Genomic DNA, 12,649 nt, shown 5'->3' with positions numbered 1-12,649 from the left:
TGTATATGGGACATTATACATGTACATGTATGCCAAATGGTTAATTCATACACATTAACACCCTACAGAAGAACAAAATAGTATTTCAACAATATTTCACTCATAAGCACCCCAAAAAATTGTTGTCTCTTGTGTGCGAGGGTTTATGTTAGTGTTTTTCAGATGATTATAGGGACATCAGATTGGCTTATTTTCAGTTAGGTTTACTCTAGATAGATCTATATTGATAGTAAAGTTATATCATTAATGGTTTATATATGCATACACAATTTTATTCTTAACACATATAAAGCTTAAATATAGACGTTTTAGAATCTTTTCAAATTAATGGTCAACTTTTTTAGATGTCTCATTCCTTGAAAATTGTTGTCAGAATGTTGACAATTCCAACTCCTCTCCAAGAACAAACTAGAGCTAATTATTTTGTATTATCACTAGCTCATAGCCTGTACAAGGGAAGATAACGGATATTCTCTTCAGGTTGGTCTTTTCCTCAGTTGTCCGAGATAGAACATTTAGATTGTAGATACTTTCTAGATATCATGAGTACTAAACGTAAAATACGTCTGTGAAAACTGTTCCAATCACTTGAAGGAACTACCAAGGAATACTAAAAAGTATATTAACCAACATAAGGTAAGTTATTTTAATGAATGCAAGCAATAATGCAAGAAATGGTAAATACAATCGCGAGTCATATCGATTTGAGGTTTCGTTTTTACATTTCCCGCATCTTTACAGAGTAGCGTCCCTTTGTGTTTTGTTGACGTCTCTTGAACGTTTGACGGCAAGCGATGAAATTTTTACCTTTGTTGACAAACATAAAGAATCCCAAAGTACAAGTTGTTCCATATGTTATTATAACGGGATGTCTATACCATTTTATTCAGAATTTTGTTCTGCTTTTAAAAATTGCTACTCGCATTTTTAAGAGATTACGATTAATGTACAAAATTGATCTTTTTCACGCAATTTAACAACAACGGACCTATTTACAGAAAACATTTTTTATTTTAAATAATACTTGAGGTAGCCGTGTCTGCGAGTATCATTTTTTCTAAAGTGTGTTAATTTCTGAAGTGATGTGTAAAAAAAAATCCCAATTTAATGGTGAGGAACAACTTGTGCTTTTCCGATTTGTAAATGTCACTAGACATACCACAGAAATCACGTGATATGAAATTACAGGTGTGCGTAAACATAAACCGGTGTTCTCAATTTTTTTATTACATCAGTATGAACATTTTTCATTATAACTGAGGTAACGAAATATGGCAAGATGAAATACAAAAATCTGATTAAATGAATATGGCCGATTTAAAGGAAAAAAACACCCATAAGTGCCTTAACCTACCTGCGCTTCAACAATGACAAAAGCCGATACCTTAAAGTCGATTATGAAAGGCCACGACATAAATAAAAAGTGAAACAATTAAATTGAGAAAAATAACGGCATAATTCACAAATCAATTGGGAAAAACAAAAATTAATGACATGAACCATTACAACCACTAAATTGCAGGTTCTATACAAAAGACAGGCGCATACATAATGTGGCGGGTTTAAACATGTTTTTAGCGCTCAACCTTCTAACACATGAACAAACTATAGAAGCCAGTTGAAAATGGCTTATCTCATCAGATCGATACAAACAGAAAAAAAAACTAACTAAAACAGACCGGACGTGACAGAGTATTTATACATCTCTTACAACAAAATATAAAAAGTAGAGACCTAAGACTATATATATTGATGTTTCAACTCATGATGGGGTTCAACTTGATTTCTTAGACTTAGCCTTTTGAATATATGTTTTGGCTACAACAGTGAACTAATGGAAGAAATAAATGTCTAAAAAAAAAACGAATGATATAAACATACAACAAAAGTGCCTATAAGTTTAACATAGAAAAGTATACGACGTATAATTGATTTTAAGACCGAGAAATATTTTCCAGTTAACAAACACATATACATAAGTACGTGTACGTACAATTGAAATTAAAATGAGATTTAAAGAATAAATTATCGAAGAATCCAAAAAGAAAAATATTCAACGAGTGACCGAACAACACATGAATTTGCTAATGCACGCAGCCTATTTGAAATCTTTGATTAGTTATTCTTTTTATTACATTGGCAAATGGCTTTTGTTAAGTAGAAAGGGTAAGAAACTAACATGTATATATCTAAATGAGATTTAAATTTTACACACATTATTTGATAAGAAGATACCAAGTCAATAGCTGATAAAGAAATTAAAAAAACAAATGGCACACATACAGGTGAACTCGCTTGGACCCTGCAAGATGATTGACCAAAAGGAAAAATGTAAATCCTATATTGCACTGGACATTAGTCATTTCTTTGCATGTCTTCTGTCATAATCATAACAGACTAAATGCACTGATCCAGGGTTTGGTGTTTGAAGGCTCTACCAATGTTAGGAGTTAAAGAACCATATTTTACCCCAAAAAATGGATGTAGTCTAATCTATGAAATATATTCATTTCTTTAAAAAAATGGGGTAGGTTGAAATTGAAAAAAAAATAATAAGCAACTGCGCATCCAATTTAGCATTTCAAGCATGTCAGTCATTGTGATTACAGTTTCTAAAATATATCATTTATTCATTTTTTTTTCTAATATATTTTTCGGTGTTAAAGAAGTTATCTAGTCCTCCTCTGAGTGCTCCGTATAAAACATTTTGGGGGAAAACACAGATACATTGGATTTGACAGTTTGACACCACCATTTAATTGTTTTTGTGCTGCTACTCGTTACTGGACACGTTACTAGGATAACCTTGGGGTGATATGTATAAAACTACTTATCCGAAAGGACGGATTTTTTTCTACATGTCCTACGATAAATAAATAATACCATAAGATCTGTCCTACTAAAAAGCGCTTGGGAACGCCCGAGAGCGCCCGAGAAAAGAAAAAAAAAGCCCGGGAGAATAAGTGATTTCCTGAATGAAAAAAAAAACATTACGTGCTTCACCCGTATAAATGGGGATATTTACGATGCTAAATCTAAAGTGTGTAGATAGTGTTGTTGCACTTTTACATTTTAGATTTAAAAATTGTATATAAGTTGGTAAATATAAGTATATAGAAGAATCATGAACGATATTGTCCTCGATCAAAACGTATATTTAGTTAGTTTAAAAAAAATCAGTGCCCGAGGTCTAATATTCGCAACTGCATGGTGAACACTTGCATGTTCAATTACTTTTACCGTTCTTAAATAATGTGCAACTCTTTTAATTTTATAAAATTAATATTTATCTGGAAAATTTGAGAAACGTATCTGTCGGTGTTTAACGATTTATAAATCTTCAGTATAAACTGTGATCCATTATTATCTTTTCGAAATAGTATTCATATATTATTGTTAAAATCGAAACATTCATCTCTATATATTTTCCCCGGGCGCTCCCGACGCTTTTTAGTAGGACCCGATTAGATATCTTAACTTAAGTAGTTTTAAATTATTGAAAAACAATAGTTACTAGTTTTAAATAGTTTGAAGGAGTATGATTGAATTTAAGTAGAGTAGAACTCGTTTTTATAGTTTTACTTTTAATTTTGCAAGTTAAATTAATCTAATCGTTATTTTTCAGTACAATATGAATTATGTTGAAACAAAGTTACAATTTCTTTTAAAACTAACAGTATTTTTTAAATAGTTTATAACAGTGTAGAAAGTTGAACGTTAATCTTAACGGGATTCCTAAATATTATGACACATTCAGTAGGTCAGTCTAGTCATTAAGAGTTCAAATAATAGTCGTCTGCAAATGCAGCTGGTGGATATTTAATTACATTGTTTTTATCATCTCTGGGAATCAGGTTAACTTAGTGTGAAATTTTCTGTCTAATGTTGCAGACGTAAACAGTTCGCTTTTATTACAGCGAAAACAATGTTGTGAAATTATAATAAATGTTGTAAATATTGGATAAAAAAATTAGTTATAAGCAAACATTCGATGTCACTGCTTTAGAGGAGATAATACTTTTGCAAATTTAAACGTGAAATTACAAAAAATCCTAATGCAATTGTTATAAAATATATCATATAACAAGTACTATGAGAAAAATATCAAAAATATTCATAACTGTCATACAAACGCGGACTATAGTTTCAATTGGGAGATATATTCTCCGTAACACATGCGAATATCAACCAGAATACAGGTGCGCCTATACATGCGATTTCTTTATAATAAATAACTAGAGGCTCTAAAGTACGAAGCCCTGTTGGTCTCACACAGATTATAAAGTGTCTTTTAAAGATATAGAGTCTAGCGCTAGAGATGTAAAGTCTAGCGCTGGATATGTAAACAATTTCTATAATTTTGTAATAGCAAATTTTAATAAAACATAAAAAATCCGTATTTTCATGCCAGTACCGAAGTACTGGCTATTGGGCTGGTGATACCCTCGGAGACTAATAGTCCATCAGCAGAAGCATCGACCCAGTGGTAGTAATGAAATTAACGGTATCAATTTTCTTGCACCAGATGCACAATTCGACAATACATGTCTCTTCATCAGTGATGCTCGTGGCCAAAATATTTGAAATTTGAATAATATAAATAAAGGCAACAGTAGTATACCGCTGTTCAAAACTCATAAATCCAGGGACAAAAAGCAAAATCGGGGTAACAAACTAAAACCGAGGGAAACGCATTAAATATAAGAGGAGAACAACGACAAAACACCGAAACGTAACACACACAGAAACGGACCAAGCATCAGACAAAACACCACGGAAAAAGACGAAGAGCTATAATACAAAAGGTCCAAAAAGTATAGCCAAATCCGTATAAAGTGTAGCGCTTAAGATTTAAATTCAAGCGCTGTAGATGTAAAGTCTATCGCTAGAAATGTAAAATCGTGTTTTATAGTGTGTTGCAAAAAAGGATGCAAGAAAAGCCTCGGTCACATCTTACCGGATAGCTCGAACGCACGCCTAACGGAAAACCTTTTTTCAATCCGTTCATGTCCGTTAGACGTCCGTTCTTATTCTTAAGACGTCCGTCCATATCCGTTGCATGTCCGTTAAGCGTACGTTTTATCCATCGACGTCCGTTCTGTCCGGTGGAATATTTTGAGCATATTCAAAACGTTGAACGGACGTCCAACGGATAACATGTCCGTTGAACGTCCGTTAGGCGTCCGTTTTGTACGGTACTCGTCCGTTTCGTTTCCATTTTGTATACGTTACATGTCCGTTATAGATCTGTTGGTGGTCTGGATGATAAACTCACCAACGGACTTCATCCGGACGTATAACGGATACAACGGATATTGAACGAATGAGAAACGGACTTCTACCGGACGTATAACGGATAAAACGGATGATCAACGGATCTGAAACGGATATATGCCAATTGAAATTTTTGCGTCAGAAATGCCAGTTATTGGTATGTAAGATTTCTTAAGGTTCATGAATTCTTATTATTCATAATCAACCTTAAAGTAAGGGCGATTCTTCACAATCAAGCAGCTCTTATTTCAGACGCTGACCTTATGCGGTATTTTGAAGAATAAACCAAAAACAGTTTTTGAATATGTATGCGATGTACATGTATTATTATTATTGTTGCCTTTTATTTTTCCGTATATACGTATATATTGTTCATCCGTTTTATCCGGTACGCTTCCGTTAGGTGTGCGTTTTATACGGTACTCTTCCGTTGGATGTACGTTCGACATCCGTTCTGTCCGGTACGTTTCCGTTTCTCGTACTTTGCATATCCGGTATGTGTCCGTAAGGCATCCGTTACACGTCCGCTGTATTCGGTCAGTACATCAACGGACTCCCAACGGATAACAATTCTGTCAACGAACAACTTTTATTATCATTCGTTAGGCGTCCGTTCGTGCTTCGGTCACACCTTACCGGATAGCACGAACGGACGCCTAACCGATGAAAAAAAGATGTCCGGACAGAACGGATGTTCAATGTATATACGGATGGTATGCTGCTTTCACGAAAAAATACTTTGGGTAGCACTTTACCAAAGATAATAAGCCTTCTTCAAATCTCTTTGATCACAAACTTAAGTTTTATAAAAATGTCCATGAACTAGAGTTTGAATGGTGTCGAAACTTTCATATTGACTGCTTTATTTGAATGAACGAATCAGTACATTGCTTTAAGATTAATGCACTTATATAATAGAATCGAAGAGTACATCGACAGAGTATGGTTATTAAATTGGGTATGTTGTAAATGTTAGATGAAATTGTCTACGTTTTTTTATTCTTCTGAAATGTTTACTGTTTTCAGAGTGTTTTTTTGTTTTCTTTTTAGCCATGGCTTAGTCAGTTTATTTTCGACTTGTGGGTTTTTATGTCCTCTGGGTATCCTTTGCCTGTTTTTTAGTTTTGATTTTTTTTAAAGTAAAAGAAATGGCGGATAAATTGTTTATTTTTAAATAAATTGTTACCTATGTCAAATTCAAAACATTGCCAGTGTTTATCTTATGAGAGCACCAAATGATAGACATGTCTACCGAAACAAAAACATATTCCAATAAAATCGTTATCACGATATGATCGATTTTTTAATATGTTGATGCATTACAAGCATTTCCAAAATTATTTGATTTCATAATATTAATCCACACATTATGCTATCTTATAATATTATTGATTTTTATAATATATCTTAAATTATGGTGTACCATAATATTCGTTATGGTGTAATGTAACTAGCACTTTACCAAAGTAAATAAGCCTTCTTCAAAACTTTTCAATCATTAGCTTTAGTTTTTCAAAGATGACCATTAACGAGAGTTTGAATGGTGTCGATAGAGTATGGTTATTAAATGTGGTATTTTGTAGATGATAAATGATAGTTATGGATTAACCGTTTTACAGATGATATCGGATATGTTCCTTATTTCATAACTAAAACCCCCTTTCCTTTTCACGTATATGACATACCGAATTAAAGTATTTACCGGGTTTGTAATAACATGAGCAACACGACGGGTGCCACATGTGGATCAGGATCAGCATACCCTTCCGGAGCACCTGATATCATCCACAGTTTTCGTTGGGGTTCGTGTTGCTCAGTTTTTACCTTTCTGTGTTGTGTATTAGGTTCTATTATTTGAATGTTTGTCTTTTCTTTTTTAGCCATAGCCTTGTCAGTTTATTTTCGATCTATAAGTTTGACTGTCCCTCTGTAATCTGTCGCCCATCTTTCACAGAGAGTGGTTATATTGTTTTAGTATTTTGTAAGCGCGACATTTTTGTAAACTTAATAGGTAGTCTGCTCTCTGGCTGGAGTGTTGTCTCTTTTACATATATTCCCTATTTCGATCTAAATTTTATGTAATTAGACATGACGTCCTACTCGGACATATTATTGTGAATCCGGAGCAATAAGTCATTACTCTCAATAAAAAAATACTACTTAATTCAGAAATTAAGGAATACAGGTGTTATATTTTTAGAATATTAGCCGAGATAATAGAACAATTTTTAAACCTTTATACAACATTTCTCGTAGCTTTTATATTATATTTTATTGTTTGAATCAACTGATTTACAATTCAATGAATTGCGATTAACACGTAATGATTGATATTTGTTTGGAGTGTTCAAATCTCTATATTATTAATATTTAATATATTCATTTATATTATTCTATATTATATTTTGACTAACAAACTTCGTGTTTTGACTAGTATGATGTGCAAAGAAGTCAACGAATAAATTTGGATAAATAGAAATAGAATTTTTTTTTTTCGATTTTAATATTATATATTAACAAACAAAAATAAAAGTCTATTATAAATGTCGTCATGCATAAGTCATCATCCACATTTCATACAGTACTTATATCTTTATTTCCAAAAGATTATTTTGACAGGTTGCACTCCCATTAGTACGTTGTGATATAATTTTAACTAGGCATTAATATTATGAGTTCATTCTGCAATGTGTATAAATTTTTATATCAAACGTAAATTATGTCATCTGTTTCTTACCAATTAATCATACTGCTGAACTAAATAATATTGTATTACATGACCTTGCTTCGCATTGAAATAGTTTAATATTTACAATTTATTTCTTCTGCTGTTTTTATACTTGTATATACATTAATTTTGTGGTTCTTAAGAACCAATATGTTATCTTATTTTTTTAAGAATTTTTTTCTGCAGATATATAGAAGTCAAATGGACAATAACTGAATTTTGATATGCAACGTGTTATGTAGGAAAATAACAATCATAAATGTCATAGTGCTGTTTTAAATACTCAGGTGTATCTATCATCAAATATTGACCGACGTCGAAATAAATATTTATTGGTAATACATCAAAATGAATATCTAATTTCTACCTGCCTATGTTTATAGATTATGATTTTTTTTAAAATTCTGTCTTGATGTCTCGATTTTTATTCTAAGATGTAATTTTTATTTACATGTAAGACAACACAAGAAACTTTTCTTTTACAGACACAATTTTAATTTTAAAGGATTTGAAAAGAAACATTTCAAATTTGATGGTGACAGAAAAAATACGTTGTATGCATGTGTATTCGAATTAAAGTACCCACCTAACCCAATATGCACAAATACACATAAGCAACATTAAAACGGTCTGCAACATAAACTGAATTTGAAACAATAACAATTGCATGTAATGAGTTTTTGTGGATCTGACCATTAATTAAATTTCGTCAAATCAAGACATATAAACACGTGAAAGTAATGTGTTTCTATACCTATTGTGTACATAGTCATTTATAATTTATAAAGACGTCTGAAGGATGTGTACTATTTTTTTTATAACATTTCCCCTTGATAAAACTAATGTATTGAAAACGAGGTCAACTGACACACTTATTTTCTACATTTATTTTCTAAAACGCGATTTATTCATTGTTTAAGGAACGATAATACATTTAAGAAAAAGATGGCTTATAAGACGACACGATTTGTCTCCCTTGTACAAAATACTGTCCTAGATAAAAGACATTGAAGACGAAAGCATTTATAATGATGACGTAAGCAAGGCGACGATTGTCGGATGAATATAATCAATAGATGATCATAAAAATAGCATTTTAAGATTAATAAATTACGGAACTTGTTAGCAGTACCCAAAACATTGTTTTTCGGACACATCAAATTTAATTTTTTCATGCATAATTATGAAATTCAATAATATTCAAAATTATGGATACGCATAATATAACTGGAAATATTATTTAATCTCATAATATTATGGATTTTCATAAAGCAGTCAAATTTAGCCAATTCCATAATATTATGGAGTTCGCTAAGTGCCCCGACTGATGAAGAAGTGCATCTCGTGATGGAGGAATATTGTCAATTGTTCTTGTCTTCTGCGTGAATAACTGTTTTCTAAACTCATTCACAATGTTAGCTGTACTAGACCGATCATACAAAAGCACAACATATCGTTCTATTACTTTTAACGCTTTTAAAATTTCCACTTCATTTGGATTTTCAATAACCTGCAGAAATGCTTCTGACAAATCCTCATATACGAACCATGTATCCCAAGCTGATTTCGTACCTTTCCCAGAAAAAGCTGAGACTGTGTCACAACCGGTAAATGAATGGAACAGTGGAAAGACTTTCAATTTCAATGGTCCTAGAGCAAGGCACAATCCATGAATTGAAATATATAGAAAGTTCTTTCCAGTGCCAAAACCTATCCACAACTGTTCAGCCATTTGAATTCCCCTTTTAATGCAGCTGGGAATGAGGACATATCAATTGAAAGTTCTCCTTCAACTAATGGGATATCTGGTTCGATGAATATTTGTACAGCTGGTGAAAGATTTGAATAACTCTCTGGTAAAAGAGACACTCTCTTTGACTGGCATTTCAACATAGGTTCAGATTGGTCAAATGTTTGAACAACGCCTTGAACATCCTCTGAAATATGTTGGAATAAAGATATACCTGTACCATGGAATGAATCTTTTAACGAGATACTGCTTGAATTGTGATCAATGTTGACTACAGCAGATGAAGTAAATACATTTTGTAGTGGATTGGTAGGGCAAACAATACCTTATTTGACATAACGATGTCAAGCATCCTTGGCCATGGAAGTAGAAATTTCTAACACTCGGTCGTAGGAGACAGACAGTCCAAGATTGAAGAAAGTATCTACTAGATCACATTTGCTAGTCTTACATTTATCATGATTCCCAAATAAGCACAAACTGGAGGTTCATGATCTTTCATGTGACGGTTGGATAGTTTCTTTGTACAACTATACATCAGAAGATGTGCTATTGTTAATGTCGACTGAGAATATGAACGATCCTGAATGTTGGGTCCAAATTGAATCATACTGACCAAAGTAAGCAATGACTGGGGTACATAAGCTTCCTGATATCCCTTTGGGAAGGTTCCTTTAAATTCTGAATTTGATGCGAAAGTATCTTTACGAACAAACGTAGCTGCTTTTGATATGTTGACAAACTCATTATCAAAGTCTTCTAAGCAGACTCTCTTCAATGCAGGACCAATGTCATCTTTGAAAGCAAGAATGTTTTCAATGACATTGTTTGTAAGCATCTAAGTTAGGGAAATTACAATTCTGTGTTTTAGTCCTATTAACTCGAGATGAAACATCTGCACCTAGACATGTTATTCTTTCCGTATAAAGTTTACATAGATCTGACAATCTGAAAATGCAATACCATGGATTTGACTTTCCTTCTTAGATTCGACATTATCATTTTTCATTTCAATTTGAGATGCACGATTATATAAGGAAACAAAACATTTAGAGTGGTACTTTGCTTCCTTTGCAATTAGATCACCAGCACTTAACTTTGCAAGTAACAACGTGTCATTTAATTTTACTGCTCATTCTCTCACACGTGTATCCTGTCCAAACGTTTAAGGGATTCTTGGCCATTTTCATTACAGAAAAAGCACACAGACGGGTTACTGATGGACTGAACGGAGAAGCTATGTCTAGTTTTCTTTTAGATGTGGTTGCTTTATCATCTATTCTTTCATGTGAGGTTGGTTTTTCTGCTCTATCCAACTTTGTCCTGTTCAGTTTCAAGTTGCAAGATTTGTGCCAACATGCCTTTTGGTCAATGAAATACTGTGCTATTCCAGATCCCTCATCTAAATATAAGTTTTCAATGCACACATTAATGCCTTCAGGCATCAATCGTAATTCATGAAACTTCTAAATATTGTCAGCTAAAGATTGATAACCAGCACCAACATTGAGACGTTTAGAATCAAATGGGCATATACGTTTTTCATCTATTAATTCTTGGCATAGGATCGATTTGCCCAATCAATATTATTTAACTTAGTTGGTTTGTCATATTCTACACTTGATACCCTGAACGTCTTTTCAGTAGCCATGTTGTAAGAAATATGATCGTAAATTAGTTTATATATTCCTTCTATATAACTTCTGTATGCCAGACGCGTGTTTCGTTTACAAATGACGTATCAGTGACGCTTGAATCGAAAAAGTTAAAAAGACAAACAAAAAGTATTAAATTTAATATTTGACGACCTGAAATCCTGAAAGTTTTGCAAAGCATAAATATTTGTTGATTATTGATAGCTTTCTAGATATACACGATATAGTTTCTGATAATAAGACTTTTGACGGCCATTTTGAATTTGTCGGCCATTAAGCAATTATTTTTGATTGTTCCATATTCAGAAAAGATTAATTAGCATCATAACTAGCTATATGCAAAGTTTTTTGCTTTTATTTTCAAATGATCAATTATACCAATTTTTTTTGGACTCTGCCTCATGACTGTTGGCGGCCATTTTGAATTTGTCGGCCATTATGGAATTATTTTGATTGTTTCATATTCATTAAAGATAAATAAGCACCATAACTAGCAATATGCAAAGTGTTGTGTTTTTATTTTCAATGATAAATTATACCATATTTTTGGACTCTGCCTCATGATTGTTGGTGGCCATTTTGAAATTGGCGGCCATTTTTGAATTTTTTTTTATTGTTCCATATTCAGAAAAGATTAATAATCATCATAATTAGCAATATGCAAAGTTTTGTGCTTTTATTTTCAAATGTTAAATTAAACTATATTTTTGGACTCTGCTACATGACTGTTGGTGGCCATTTTGAAATTGGCGGCCATTGTGGTATTTTTTTAATGGCTCCATATCCAAAAATGTTCATAAGCATCATAACTAACACTGTGCAAAGTTTCATGCTTTTACCATAAAGTGATCAATTGTCCCAAAATATTGGACTTAGCTGCTGGACTATAAAAAGTTGGATAGCTCCAGATCACATGGCTCTTTAAAAAATGACAACACTTGCCACAACATGCATCTTAAATACAATTTTAAATTCTTTATTCGTTTGATCCCTGTAGTCAATTCACTAGATTTGTCATGTCATTTTGAAATTACTTTTAATGAATGTCTTCGCAATACAAAGCTGATTTTAGAAGTTAGTTTGAAGACTGGTTTGCTCGAAGTCTATAGAGATATGTATCCCGATTAAAACGCTTACTATATATATATATATATAAAACAATTAACACATATGACAGGCAAGAACCAACAACAACATGTTATAGTCTTGGTATCTATGCAATAGTTGCCACTGGACGTATAA

At 32.5% G+C, this 12,649-nt stretch overlaps 1 protein-coding gene across 9 annotated transcripts in view; it reads left to right on the top strand.

Annotated features, from left to right (window-relative positions):
• LOC134711167 (uncharacterized) overlaps positions 1-12,649 on the top strand; it is a 431,307-nt gene that overhangs the window by 81,435 nt on the left and 337,223 nt on the right. The gene's annotated exons all lie outside the window — the stretch shown is intronic.

The sequence above is a fragment of the Mytilus trossulus genome, chromosome 3, assembly GCF_036588685.1.
Source record: "Mytilus trossulus isolate FHL-02 chromosome 3, PNRI_Mtr1.1.1.hap1, whole genome shotgun sequence".
NCBI lineage: Eukaryota > Metazoa > Mollusca > Bivalvia > Mytilida > Mytilidae > Mytilus > Mytilus trossulus.
This window is presented reverse-complemented; position numbering and strand designations above follow the sequence as displayed.